The following is a 13,422-nucleotide window of genomic DNA, read 5'->3' as shown; positions in this document are numbered from 1 at the left end:
GGCAGTTCTCAGTGTTCTCCATAATCCTATGTCCTTTAGATCTGCTTGGCTGGATTATGTTGTTTCAATGGTTTCCAGGCAATTATGATGAACTGGTTTTCCAATGTTGTCACTGAGGAAAGAAGCTGGCTTGACAGTGTTAGTGAGGATGATTTAGCTTGATATTTGAGAAATCTTTGTGGGGAAAGCCAACGTCCCCCTTTTTCATTTAGAACTGTAGGCACCGTGTGGGATACCAGCACAGCCATTTTCTGACCCATGGTAAATTTCCGGGCCTCCTGTATGTTCAGTACCGCTGCAGCAACTGCCCGCGGGCATCCCGGCCACCCTTTTGCAGTTGCATCTGATTGTCTGGAGAAATAGGCCGCTGCTCGTCGGTACGGGCCAAGATCCTGTGCCAGTGTACCCAAGGCTATTCCCTGCTTCTCGTGAGAGAATAGAAAAAATGGTTTACTCACACCTGGGAGTCCTAGAGCAGGCGCTGTCAAAGCCTTACCAAGTTCTTCAAAGGCTCGTGTAGCTCCTTTATTCCATTGCAGGTGTTCCTGATCTGTGGCTGCTGGCACATACAGTGGCTTGACAAACAATCCATAATTATAAATCCACAACCGGCACCACTCTGTCATGCCCAAGAAGGGTCCGTAATTCTTTTACAGTTTGAGGCTTTGATGTTTGGCATACGGCCTCCTTTCGAGCCTGGCCCAGGGTCCTCTGCCCTACGCTGATTTCATAGCCCAAATGAGTTACTCATGAGTTGCTGTATCATCTGGGCTGTCTTCTGTGATACCTGGTATCCTTGGAGCCCCCAAAGTTCAATAAGCTTACAGTTCAGGTTATACATGTCTTCTGTGTCCTGGTAGCGATCATCCACATATTGTTGCATCTGTCCTTCATCAGATGGGGCTTCCCAAGATTCAAGATCTTTAGCGAGCTGATTTCCTAGTACTGTTGGGCTGTTTTTAAATCCTTGTGGCAACACCATCCGGGTGAGCTGGGTTTTACATAAATATTGTCTGGCTGGCTTCACGGAGAGAGAGGCAAAAAGGCATCTTTCAAATCTAAAACAGTAAGCCAAATCAAATTAGAGTTAATACAGTCAGAAAGGTGTTTGCTACCACTGGGTAGAGGTCCTTTATTATTCTGTTTATAACCTGACTTGTATTAATTTCTCTATTACTGGCCAAATTCCTTCTCCCAAAAAGGTTGGAAGGAATTGGACATATATAGAAATTTATCAATTCCTACTTGTTTACCCAATTTGTATTTCAAAGGTTCACAAAAATATGCCCGTTCACTTTGGCCAGTGACTCCCTTTACCTACTATGTAATTGTTACTTGTTGTCAATCCACCAAAAATTCCACTTGTTTCTGTTCATTCCAGGTTCCCATCAGTCTTTTTCAAAACTTGCTACTGTCTGTTTCTCTCTCTGCCTACTTCCTCTGTACCTTCCCCAACGTTCATTTTCCCAACATATATACTGACCTCTCTCTAAAGGCTTTCAAAGCCTTCCAACCTCTTCAGTTCCATACTTACTTATCCTTTCAAGAATCTTCCTTGTCCCTGTTACTGAATACTCTCCAAGCTTCATCTAACAACCTTTCCAAATTTCTGCTTTCTGTTGCCCTCAGTTTCTACAACTTCTCCAGGGGAGAAGGTCAATTCCCTGTATCATTGGGATCAGCATTTGGATCATCGTTCAGTTCCTCACCACCAAAACCAGAAAGAAGGCAAGGGAAGATGGAAGTGTTTTTGTCCAAGAAGGCCCCGAAATCTGCGTGTGGAGGCGAGTGGCTGCCGGGTGACGGTCCCCACTGGTGCAGTGACACGTGCTGCCCCACTGTGGGCCCCCCCGTGGGTCACTGCGGAGCCCAGGTGTGGTCGTGTAGGAAACGATCACCTTGCCAATAGAACAGGCCCAGGCAGGATCTCTCAGCAAAGCACATTTTGTTAATGATTTTGCAAGACCGGGTGTTCTCCCTAAAGGCAGGCACGCATAATAGGGCAAAAAGCCCCCGTTTATATCCCCCCAAACCCTGGGTGCAATTTCCCTCCCCTGTTGCCCACTGGTCGGTTCTTCAGGGTTTACAGAGCACCCGACACCTGCCTCAGTTTACGTATTTCATTCATCTAATCCGAACAACACCCTTTCCCTTATTGATCTATTTAAAAATGGGTTCCTGGCTCTTTGGCCGTCCTTCCCTCTAGATTAACTTGTAAATACAGGTGTCAGTTTGCATTCTGGGATTAGTTTGAAGAGATTTTGTTTTACATTCAGGATTCACAGTCTGATGTGTCTCGGTCCCTTCCCTCGCGGGGGTCAGGTGCCAGCTCCCCAGTTTTGTGAAAACAACGTTTCTTCCTTGAACGTTCCTTACAGTTCAGTGCACCTGAGGGTTATAATCCGCAGCCTGGACGGTCTCATGTTTGTGGGTGACTCGGTGCCCTCGTTGCTCTGATGTTGGAGCAGCTCTCTGCTGAACGCTTCTCCCGTCGTTACTGAGAGATCGTGTCAGCCTGGGTTGCTCTGTCACTGCAAATCAATCACTCTACTTGTGCTGGAGTTCTCGGGTTCCTCTTTCCATTGATGTTACTGATGAGGTTGGGCTGGTTTTAGGACGGGAGTGGGATTAGGCTGTTCAGGATGGTAAAAGCTCCTTGCGCAGGTGAGCAAAGTTCTGCTGCGCGAGTTGGGAGGTTCCTGCGTTCAGCTGGATCCGGCTGCGTGTGACCTGAGTTTATTGGAGCGTGGCCTAGTTCAGAGACGTGGTTGTGTCTTTCTCTGGGTGTGAGAAGCTAAAATGCTTTGATAGCCTCATTTAATTAGTGCTGAGAGTCTGTTCACAGGATAGGTGTTTTAAGTGGTTTTGGGAGAATGGGGTTAACATCACTTTGAAAAGGGATTGAATGAGAAGTGGTGCTTGTTTCTTAGGGTGAAAAATCCAATGGGAATCCAGCTTCTTCTGAAGGAATAGAAGACAAACTCGTAAATGGATCAGCCACCCTGGAGGCAAAGTAAAGATTTTCTATGGGTCTCAGACTGGCACAGCAAAGGTATCAGTTACTTTTTTTTTTCCCCACCTACATGAAGTAATTTGAAATATTGAGACTCAAGTCTGTTGCTTGCCTTAGAAGTATTGCACAGTGTAAACATCAGAAAGTTCATTAGCTCATGAGAAGTCATTGCCCAACATGAAAGATAACGTAAAATTATATAAAAATAACATTTTTTTCTACTTGCTTTAAATGGCGCATGCAGTAGAGACATTGATGATGAAGTTTAAAGTTTACTCTTGCCGTACCCGTAGTTGCGAGCGGGTCTTCTCAGAGACAAGTACTGGTTTAGGTGCTTTTGAAAAAAATGGTGTGTGTAAATGTGAAATCATTAGTCATTAAAATTCATGTCACTCTCTTCTTGCAGCCAATATACTTGATTTTTTTTTTTCTTAACATGAGGAATTCTAGGTCCAGTGTCCAGTTCTCGGATGTCTTTGTTCTTTCTGTTGTGGGAGGTGTCTTGTGACTGGGCGTGTGGGGGGTTGTTTGGTCGCTACCATGCTTGGGTTGAAGCAATTGATAAATTCCTATTTTTTTTTTTTTTTGGAGGTTTGCCAGAGGTCTGGCTGAAGCCGTTATTTCACTTTGCTTGCCTGTGGAAGTCATCAGCATGGGAGATTATGATCCAGAGGAGGTAAGTACCTTATAAATATGACTAATAAAGAAAAGCTTTTCCTTGTGTTGCGAAGGCTCTTTTCCCCTTGTATTTCTCTCCTATTATTCTGGAAATTCCCAATGCTGTGTGTTAAAAGTCGCTTCCCTTCTGTATAAGTGTAGCCCATCAACCCTCAGCAGAAAACACCTAAATTTTGAATATTCCTAGGAGAGGATTGCCTAGAGTATTTTGATGGTGACAGTGACTTGGTATGAGCTGGTTCTGTAACTCAGGTGTGAGTTCAGTGAGAGCGGTTGCACCAGGTCCCTCTGTTCTGTCTCTGTATCCCCAGGGAAGGGTTCAAAGCCAGAACAAGCAGATGGTGACAATTTGCAGCCTTCACAGGCTCATAAGCTAAAAACTCCTTGCTGGTCATATTTAGATGGAGTAATCCTTGAGGCATTTTTCTTCTGTGAATATTGATAGTTGTTTTTTTGAATCAGTGAGAAACTTGATTGCTGCAAGAGTCTGCTCAAGAAGCTGTTGATTGGGGTGGGGAAGGGAGATGTTCTGTTCTCTTGTACCACCTCTGTGAAGCAGCAGACAGACAGTTTGATCTCTCCTGGCTAATTTAAGGCGTCTCTGCAGGGGGGATGGCCGTTCGCCACTGTTGGGGTTATCACCTGCAGCATCCCACACCAAAATCCCACTTAGAAAAAACCTCATCTTTTAACTTCTTCCAACTCCCCATGTGTTCCAGTTGTCTTACTAATGGGAAGCGTTCTGAGAAATGCACCGATCTCTTCTATTCTCTTGATATTATTAGACAACCGGCAGGAACGTTTGTGTGTTCTTGGTAGCTACGTACACTGACGGGCAGCCAACCGAGAGTGCAGCGTGGTTCTGCAAGGGGTTAGAAGAGGCAGCGCGTGACTTTCGCTTTGGGAAAACGTATCTGAAAGGCCTGAGATACGCTGTGTTTGGCTTGGGAAATGCGGTTTATGTCGATCATTACAACACTGTAAGTATCTGCTCTGCACCTTTCTGAAGTTTCTGCTCCGCTGAAAGGCTGAGCTTCCCAAAATGCTCCAAAACTGAATGATAACTGGTAGCTTGTGTGAGATTTGCAGCCTTTGTGTGGACTGGGTTTAGGGCACAGGCAGTGCAGTTTTGAAGCAAGTGTGCTGCCCCTTGAAATGGGAAAGGAGGTTGTTAGCCAATCTTGCAGCCTGAGAAAATGCTGATTCCCTTTCCATCAGTGTTCAGTCTTGCATAAAAATACAAATACAGCACAAACTAAGTGCCTGCAAGCAACACAGAGCTGGAGAGAGGCTGATGGTTCAGGTATTTGGCTGGGTTCTATTTGCAGTGCTTCCATTTTGCTGTGTGAACGCTTTAGTAATTTAATCTGTTCAGGTAGGTGTCAGGAACTAAAATGCAGATAGAAGCACTTTTCATATTAGTGTCTCCTGTGGTGATTAGTAGGTACAGCCTAACACGTTCTTATTTGTTTCTGCAGTTGCTTGTAGCTGCTTGAAACAGTTCCTGCTGGGCTCAAAGTTTGGGTGGTGGGTTTTTTGTGTGGTTTTCTTTTTCCCAGGTAGTACATTTAAATCTTTCTTCAGCCTTAGAGGGAGGCTCAAGCTGCTGTTCTCATAGGAAAGATGACTGGGGGAAAAAAAGGCACTCAACCAAAACCAAAATGGGCCCAAACAAACAAAACAACCAAAAAAAAAACCCAAACTAAAAACAAGAGCAGCAAAAACCCCAAACAAACCCCCAGTGTGACTCCACAGATATTCCTTCAGTGTCCTCTTATTTTATGGGTGCAAAAATATTGATTGTCTTTTAGACTTCCCTGCTGCTGTAAAGTCAGCACAGACCTGTGCTCTGGTGGGTTGTTCACCATCGTTAGTTTTAACCGCTCCTTGATTTGCCAAATGATTTATTGGGAGCGATAGCTGGATATGAGGCTGGGCTGTGGTGGGCGCTGGAGGAACCCAGATGTCCTTTCGTGGGGAGAGTAGATGGGTGTGAGGGGAAAGCCCAGGGTCCCGTTGCTCTGGCCCTGGCAGGGGAGCTGGGACCGGGAAACTGGTTCTTCTGTGACACAACCTGTTCTCGAGTCCCATCCTGTGGTTTTATTTGGATTTTTCTTTTCTGCTTGCTTTGCAGCCCAAACGTGAACTGCGTGCGCTCTTGTGTCTTCCCAACCTCCCCGTGGGGACCCTTTGAGGGGATTTTGTCTTGCTGGTCTTTTTCTTGGGTGCAGTGTCCAAGAGCAGTTGGAAGATGGTTTTTGGAGGTGGCTGGTTAGTTCTGTTTTCTTAGGATTGTTCTGGCGGATGGTGATGGGTTTTAAATTTAAAATCTCTTGGCAAAAGTTTGGCCTCAAACTTCAGGTAAGGGCAGAGAACTCATCAGTCAAGTGTGATACAGATGATAGTGATGTCCTCACACTATCTATGGAGTATCTCTCATTTATTTTATATGGATAGTGGTGATACACTTCAATAATCATTGTAGATTCTGTTCTCCAAATAAGGAAATATGTGACATCTTCATAGGTCTTCTGAATTCTTCTGTGGGCAATCTAACAGCACAGGTGCGTGACACAGCTGCTGTTAATGGACAAAATGGCCTGAGAAGATGATCTGCCAGTGTCTATTAGTTTCAGAATGCTTTTATTATAGCAATAGGTTTTTTTCATTCAAATTAGTTGCTAAAAGAGTAACAGTTCCTCCAGAATCTAATTCAAGAATTGAAGGGAGCAGCCTGGGATGGCGAAGCCAATGTAGGAATTAGTGAATCTACTTGGGCTGAGGGATGGATGTCTCTTCTCCATCTCACCTGGGTGAGAGGAGCTCTCAAGAACTTGCAGGTAGATTTGGGGGAGGGATTGAAATGGGATGAGCTGCCGTGTGGTCGATACCCATGGCCTCACTTCCGTAAGACACGGTTTGCCGTGGTTGCCACTAGTGGAGGTCACCAATGTGAGATCTTCATGGCAGATGTTTTGCGACAGGCTCAGCAAGCGTTCTGACTTACCACGGGGCTTATTGTGAAAGGTCCAGGATTTTGGTTTTTCTTCAGTACTAGTTGATGGAGGTGAAAGTATCATCTAGATCTTTTACTTAGGTGACACATCTTACCGTCTTTGGTGGAGCAATTTGAATCCCAAAATGTCCAGTAAGAGGAAGATTGATGCGGAAGGAAGGCGATTTATTGATAGATGGGAAAGCAAATACGTGTTTGTGTTTCAGGGAGGAAAAGCCAGTATGTCTTTTGTGTTACGAGACAGAGTCGGCGATAAAGGAGCACGATGCACATAACAAACACAAGCCCTGTGGGCCAAATCCTCAAATTACATTCGGCCCTTTGAATGCAACTGCGGGGCTGCTGTGGCCTCCGGTGAAAATGTTCGACACCCCATCATAGGCTTAGTTTGACAAGAAATTATGCGCTTATGTATTGGAAATTTTTGTTATTCCTGTTGTCCCCTGCTGCAAAGCAGAAGGGGCTCTTGGATTAAAATGGGCATCTGGGTTTAGGCAAAAAGCCAGATCCTAACAATTTGTTAGCTCTTTTCTGCTCAGCTGGTGAGGTTGGTATTTCTTACAGCTCCTGGCATTCCCAGCCCTGAACTCTGCCAGTCCCGTTTTCTTGACACCAGGTTCGGCTTGGCTTGCCTGCTGAAGCAGCTGCATTTTTCACTGACCTTAGCAGGCTTTTACTACGTGTTAAAAATGTCCAAGGTGTTCTTAGTTTCCTGTATGACGAGAAGGATCTGAAGCAGCATCACGGAAAGACCAAGCTTTCCATCCATTTTGCGACTGCAGTATTTTTGCGTGTCAAGTAGAGCCCTGTAATATCCCCTCTCATGTTCTCACTCCTGCTTTCAGTTCACGGAAGCAAACCCTTCCACAAATCTCAAGCCTTTTATACTTTTCAACAGCGCTTTCTTTTCTTTTAAGGGAAAGAGGAAGCCTAAAGAATAGCTCTTGGTGGCCTTTCAAGGGTTTCTCAAAGACTGAGCAGCCCTAGGAATGAAACTGGAGTTTTCTCCTGTCGCACTTGGGCAAACTGAAAAATTCCGCTGCCCGGATTCCACTTCTATTCTGGTATAAAAAGCTGAAATAATTTGAACAGGTTCCTTTCACCAACAGTGACATTTTCTCGCTTTAGTCAGAACATTCTTTTGGGTGGTGGCTCAAGTGCAGCAATTGTGTTCCAGCCAATGCTCCTGAAGTCGGTGGTGATGGATTTGCCGCTGTGTCTGACCTTCGGCTCCGGCACACTCCTGTAAAACAGCGGGAAACTGGGACGTTTTTTCCCCCTGTAAAGATCTCCTGCTGTGAAGCTCCCTTTTCTGCACCGAAATGTTTCAGCTTTAACAGACAATCATTGCTTCCAACCCCAGGGCTTTTGTGGAGGTTGCTTGGTAGACCCACACTGATTTGCCAGCTGTGTATTTCCCTCCTCAGAAGAAAAGCCCTCTGGAGGTCGTTGAGGAGTTTGTGAAGCACAATGTGACATCAGATGGGCTATAACCGAGCTCATGGTGGCTGCATTTTTGGAGGAGGATGGCTGAGTCTTTCTTGTGACTTCTGGGCATTTTTCAACCACTGCTCTACTTCATTCCTTTGTAATTATGCCTTTTTGTGTATGCTTTCCAAGCCTTTTCTTGCAATGAGTTTTTGGTGGTGTAGAGATCTGTGCCGGAAGGTGTCTTTGGGTTTTCTTCTGGACTTTTTGCCATGTTGGGATGCTCAGCAACCTGGTCCAGTGGAAGGTGTCCCTGCCCATGGCTGGGGGGTGGACACTAGGTGATTTTTAAGGTCCCTTCCATCCCAAACCACTTCACGAGGGACCTGGGGGGGTTCAGCTGGAGAACAGGAGCTGAGGGGAGACCTTCTGATCTCTGAACTGCCTGAAAGGAGCTTGGAGGCAGGGGGGTCGGGCTCTGCTCCCCAGGAACAAGCGCCAGGAGCAGAGGAAACGGCCTCAAGTTGCACTGGGGAGGCTGAGGTTGGATGTGGGGAACAATTTCTTCCCCAAAGGGCTGTGGGGCATTGGAGCAGGCTGCCCAGGGCAGTGCTGGAGTCACCATCCCTGGAGGGGTTTAAAAGGTGTTTAAATGAGGTTCTCAGGGACATGGGGCAGTGCCAGGCGTGGGTTATGGTTGGACTCCCTGATCTTGAGGGGCTTTTCCAACCAAAATGATTCTATGACTATTGACCTGCTGCAGGTGAAATGGGTTTTCAGCTGCTGGATTTTCCATATGCACTGCAGCTGCCTGTCTTCTCAGATCTCTACTGAGGAGGAAGACTTAAAGGTTAATTTTGACACTCATCTCAAGTCTCACATCATGCACACCTTAAGCTTGATGTAAAGCAGAACTGAAGCTTTCTCTGCTTGTTGTTTCTTTTTTAGACCCTGTGGTTGGGGTGTTACAGCCTCTGTGTGGCTGTGAGCTGTGCTGGTCATTTGATTTGGTGCAGGGAGACAGGAATTCCATACCCACGCTCCTCTCTACTGGTTGCATGTCAGCACAGCTTACTAATCCTCCAGCCAGGACTAGCTGTACGCTTTCTGCTTTAAACCACGTTTGCAGATTCTTAGTCACGCAAGACTGAATGTAGAACTGCAGGGACCAGTGACTGGGTAGGATAAACGTTACCTTCTATTAGCAGGTACCACCTGTGCCATTGGAGACGTATGAAGTGATAGTCTGGATCTACTGTTGGCAAAATGTTTTTAATACAAATGTCATGCCTCACCGTTCTTGTCTCGTGTGCACAAAGTTGCAGATAAGGCGGCTGCAATTCTTTTTCTTTTTCTGGATCTCTTCTTTTAGGCTTTTGACACTTGTAGATTCTGCCAATGTTTCCGACCGCTGCAGCTCCCCCAAGATCTCTGAGGAAGAGTCCGAGGAGCCTGTTTGTTCTCTGTGCATCACTTTGGCAAGAAATGCTGCAGTTCAGCCACTTTCCTGGGAACTGGGTATCGTTGTGTTTGCCTGGTTGTGACTGACACATTTTGGCCCCGTGCCAGCCGGCACGTGCGGAGCCAGCATCCAAACAGACTCAGAAAATTGGGGGTATTTGTAAAAAATGTGGCTTGACTCTGCACTGGAGCCCTTCCCCCTCATTCCTGGAAGTGCTACAGCCCTGATAGATGCCAAACAGATGCAGATTTAGCACGTGGCAGCTTTTTTGGAGGGCAGGAAAAGCAGATAATTCGTTGGTGTGGTTCCCTGCAAGGCAGCGATTGTGCAGCGTTGAGCTCCTGAGGCTGCTGCATCGGGAGCCAAGGGGAGACAAAACCCGCTTTAGTTACTGCAACATCGCTAAGTCGTAATTCTCCCTAGAAAAATAGACTGAAAAGATCCATTATTGCTCTCAGCTGGTCTTGCTGCGTTTGTAGTGTCTCTTTAGCTTAATTGTCTGTATAGAAATGTGCGAGTGACCAAATGTTTTAATCAATTAGAGCAAGTGTGGGGACTGGGGGTTTCTGGCACTGCTATGGCGCAGTCACCAGGCAAACCTGATTTGATTGTGTTTTCTGGCTGAGTGTCTAAAGCCCAATCAATTATTGCAGAGAGATGGAACAGCTAAATAAGACTTAAATTAATAGGGTTTATTATTTTTGCGTCTGAGGAGGCGGCAAACCAGACAGAGTGAGATATCCTGTAAAGAAATTGGTTCATATTTCTTCTTCTGTAACTTTCTGGTGTTTATACCTGTACTTGGATGTTCAGCTCTAACTTACAGGCAACAGCTGAAGTTCTGTTCGGATGAGCTGAATAAGTGTGTGGCCAAAAGCCAGCAATCACAGTAAGCCCTGCAAAATGAAGAGATGAGTAACAGGAGGGCTAATTAAAGAGGTCTTTTAAAAAAAAATGAAGAAGAAACTGAAAACATAGATTAAAACAAAAGTTTCTTCTCATTAAGTAACTTGACTCAAGGGCCTAAATTCTTCAGGGAAATATAAATTTTATGATATTAAAGGAGTGGACACTGCAGGTTTGTGAAACTCAGGACCTGAGCCTGAAAGTTCAGAGTCTCTGTCCATCTCCAGCCACCAGTCCTTGTTCTGCTGAGTTAATAATCTCTTCTCCCAGTGTTTCAATCTGCTTATTTTTTGTTTCCAGAATTAATACATTGTGACCCAAGCTTCCTTGTTTCCTTCCGATTAGATTATTTGCTGGTTTCTTGACCTTTGGGCCTGCCTGTCTTCCAGGAGCTCTTGAAATAACCCTCTAGATGGGGTGAGGGACAGGACATGAGAGAATACACCTAATTCATGCCCCTGTGAATGGTAAAAGTGAAGTCTTGGTGCCTTTCTGTGCTGCTCTGCCAGCACTGTAACAACCTGAGGCTTTTCTAGGAGGAAATGTGAAGGTGGTCGGTGGGGTGAGATGGGTGCGGACCCTGGTGAGCGGCTCAGCCGGGTGTGTATGTGTGTGGGTTTAACCATCCAAGTGAAAACATTGCATTTAGATTAAATATCTCTGACCTGTCCTCTCCCTACTCCTGTCTGGGCTCTTCCTTGTTAGCCCTTTTGGATGTCCTTTGTTAGTTTTATCTGATTTTCTGCCTTGACCTTTCTGATTATGACCCTGTCTTCTTGTGCTTTTCCTTTTATTTTCAGCTGGAGGATCACAAGGGTGCAGAAGAGCCTGTGATTCTGCCAGATTGGTTTCTTGTTACGCTTGCGATCTTCGCTTTATTATTGGCACCGTTTGCACTGAATAGGGTTTGAAAAACTGCCAGTTGTCCTGAACTCCTTTGCCCTTCAACTCTCCTCCTCTGGGATCTCACCTGTGGTTCAGGGAGGTCTCATTTCTTGAGTTTTCATGTTCATTGTTCTTCTTCTCCTTTCGTGGTCACCACCACCAGCATCTCCCCACCTTCTTGGTCCCCAGCAGGTATCCACGTCAATCACTACATCACTGGAGTCAATGATACTTTATACCTGTGCTGCATTTTCCCTCAAAGTTTCTTCCAAGACTCCACAGCACTAAGCATTGCTCAAGGAACAGAGCAACCATTATAGGAGGGGATAAAGCAAAAGCTGATAAAAATAATACCCAGGGGAGTGGGGAGGGGGATGCGCTGCATCTCTACTAAAAATGAAATATTCTGCGGGCAGCTGGGACAAGTCTCTAATAAAATACGGGCTTACGATCGTGAGACTTCTCTAATAAAAATCTTTGTGGTGTGGGGGGTTTTGAGTGAGATTTTTTGCTTATTTTTGGAAGGGCAGGAATATTGTGCACAGTTATGTGGGACTATGGTGGGTCTGTGGATTCCCTGACGGAGGGCATGGGAACAAAAATTAGCCTTGAAGATATGAAGGCCTACCCATGAGAAAGATGGGAGTGATGGAGTATCCGGAGATGTTAAGGATGTACCCGGGAGGGAGAAGGGAGTAAAAGAGTAACATTGATGACAGCAAAAATAGCCAAAGAGATGTTACTGTTGTAACTTGTAACCAATAGTGAAGAGACACTTGAATTGGTAAAACTGTATAAAAATGCACTTGTGGCAATAAATGGCATCTGCTGCTTTTATCCTCAGAGAACTTGGTCTATGCCATTTGTCCGTCTCAACCGTGACACAGGAGGCTCCATGTGAACATGAGCAGAAACTTGTTTGCTGGGAGGTGCCAGAGCCTGGCCCAGGCTGCCCAGAGCGGGTGTGGAGTCTCCTTCTCTGAGACATCCAAAGCCGCCTGGACCCACCTGTGTGATCTGCTCTGTGACCCTGTGTGAGCAGGGCTGGGCTGGGGATCTGCAGAGCTCCTGCAGCCCAACCACTCTGATTCTGTGACTCCCAAGAGGACCACGTGGTGATCAGGCTGCTGGGGTGGATGGAGTCCATCCTGGGGCTGGCTCCAGGGAAGGGACCGGGGCAGCTGTGGTGCACGAGGAGGAACGATACAGGTTCCCAGGTGTGGTGGATGCACTTGACCCCCTCCAGCCAGCCCAGCGGCAGTTTGGTTCAGACTCCAGAGGAGGGAAAGGCCTGGGCTGCAGCCAGGCCAAGAGCTCCTTCCAGGAGACCCACAGGGAAGCAGAACAGCAGCTGAACACCAATGGGTTGTGGGTGCAGGGGGTCTTGTGCAGACCTTTCCCACTGTCTGCAATTTGACTATGAGCCAACAACTTTATTTTATAAATATGACAGCCTGGATGAGCCTACTTTGAGCTCGCTCTGCTGAATAACCAGCCGTATGGCCATGGTTTTACTGCTCACAGCTCAGTGGATGAGCCCAATTTATGTTTCATAGCAATCGTTTAGCTTAAGCAAATGCATACTAGAAATAACGAATTATCTGGAAGTATAAGGTTGCATGATTTTTAATATACTTGCTGCTTCATGTTACTTAGGAAGCTAAAATCTTTGCTGTAAAAGAAAACTTTGTAACTAATCTTTGCTAAAATCTGGAGCTGTAAAGTTCTGCTCATATTTACCAAAAGCACCTACAAACTACACTGAAGACTTGCAAGATAAGGTCTGGTTCACACTTTGCTGGGAAGAACGGAACTGACTGGGGAAAAAAATAACAATGCAAGGCTAACGTGGAGGCATCACAGACGTCTGCAGAACGGGGCCTGTTTGGCACTTTGCTGAGAAGAAAAGGATTTATTCACACAAACAGTACCCGGAAGGCTATGGACCATAAACAGTGTCTACAGCTGAACTAAACAAAGGCACACGTGATATCAGTGAAAAGACCCAGTGAGAAGCCAGAAGACCCCAAAGGG

The 13,422-nt window shown here is 45.9% G+C and overlaps 1 long non-coding RNA gene across 1 annotated transcript; it reads left to right on the top strand.

The window, feature by feature from the left end:
* Positions 1 to 2,872: 2,872 nt before the first annotated feature.
* LOC139829446 (uncharacterized) lies at positions 2,873 to 4,665 on the top strand. The gene is made up of 3 exons (XR_011741915.1): positions 2,873 to 3,052; positions 3,605 to 3,689; positions 4,477 to 4,665. It is a non-coding gene; the product is annotated as an uncharacterized lncRNA (long non-coding RNA).
* The last annotated feature ends 8,757 nt before the right edge of the window (positions 4,666 to 13,422 follow it).

Source organism: Patagioenas fasciata, chromosome 19 (assembly GCF_037038585.1).
Source record: "Patagioenas fasciata isolate bPatFas1 chromosome 19, bPatFas1.hap1, whole genome shotgun sequence".
Lineage (NCBI taxonomy): Eukaryota > Metazoa > Chordata > Aves > Columbiformes > Columbidae > Patagioenas > Patagioenas fasciata.
Note: the sequence above shows the minus strand (reverse complement) of the source record. Positions and strands in the feature narration are given on the sequence as shown.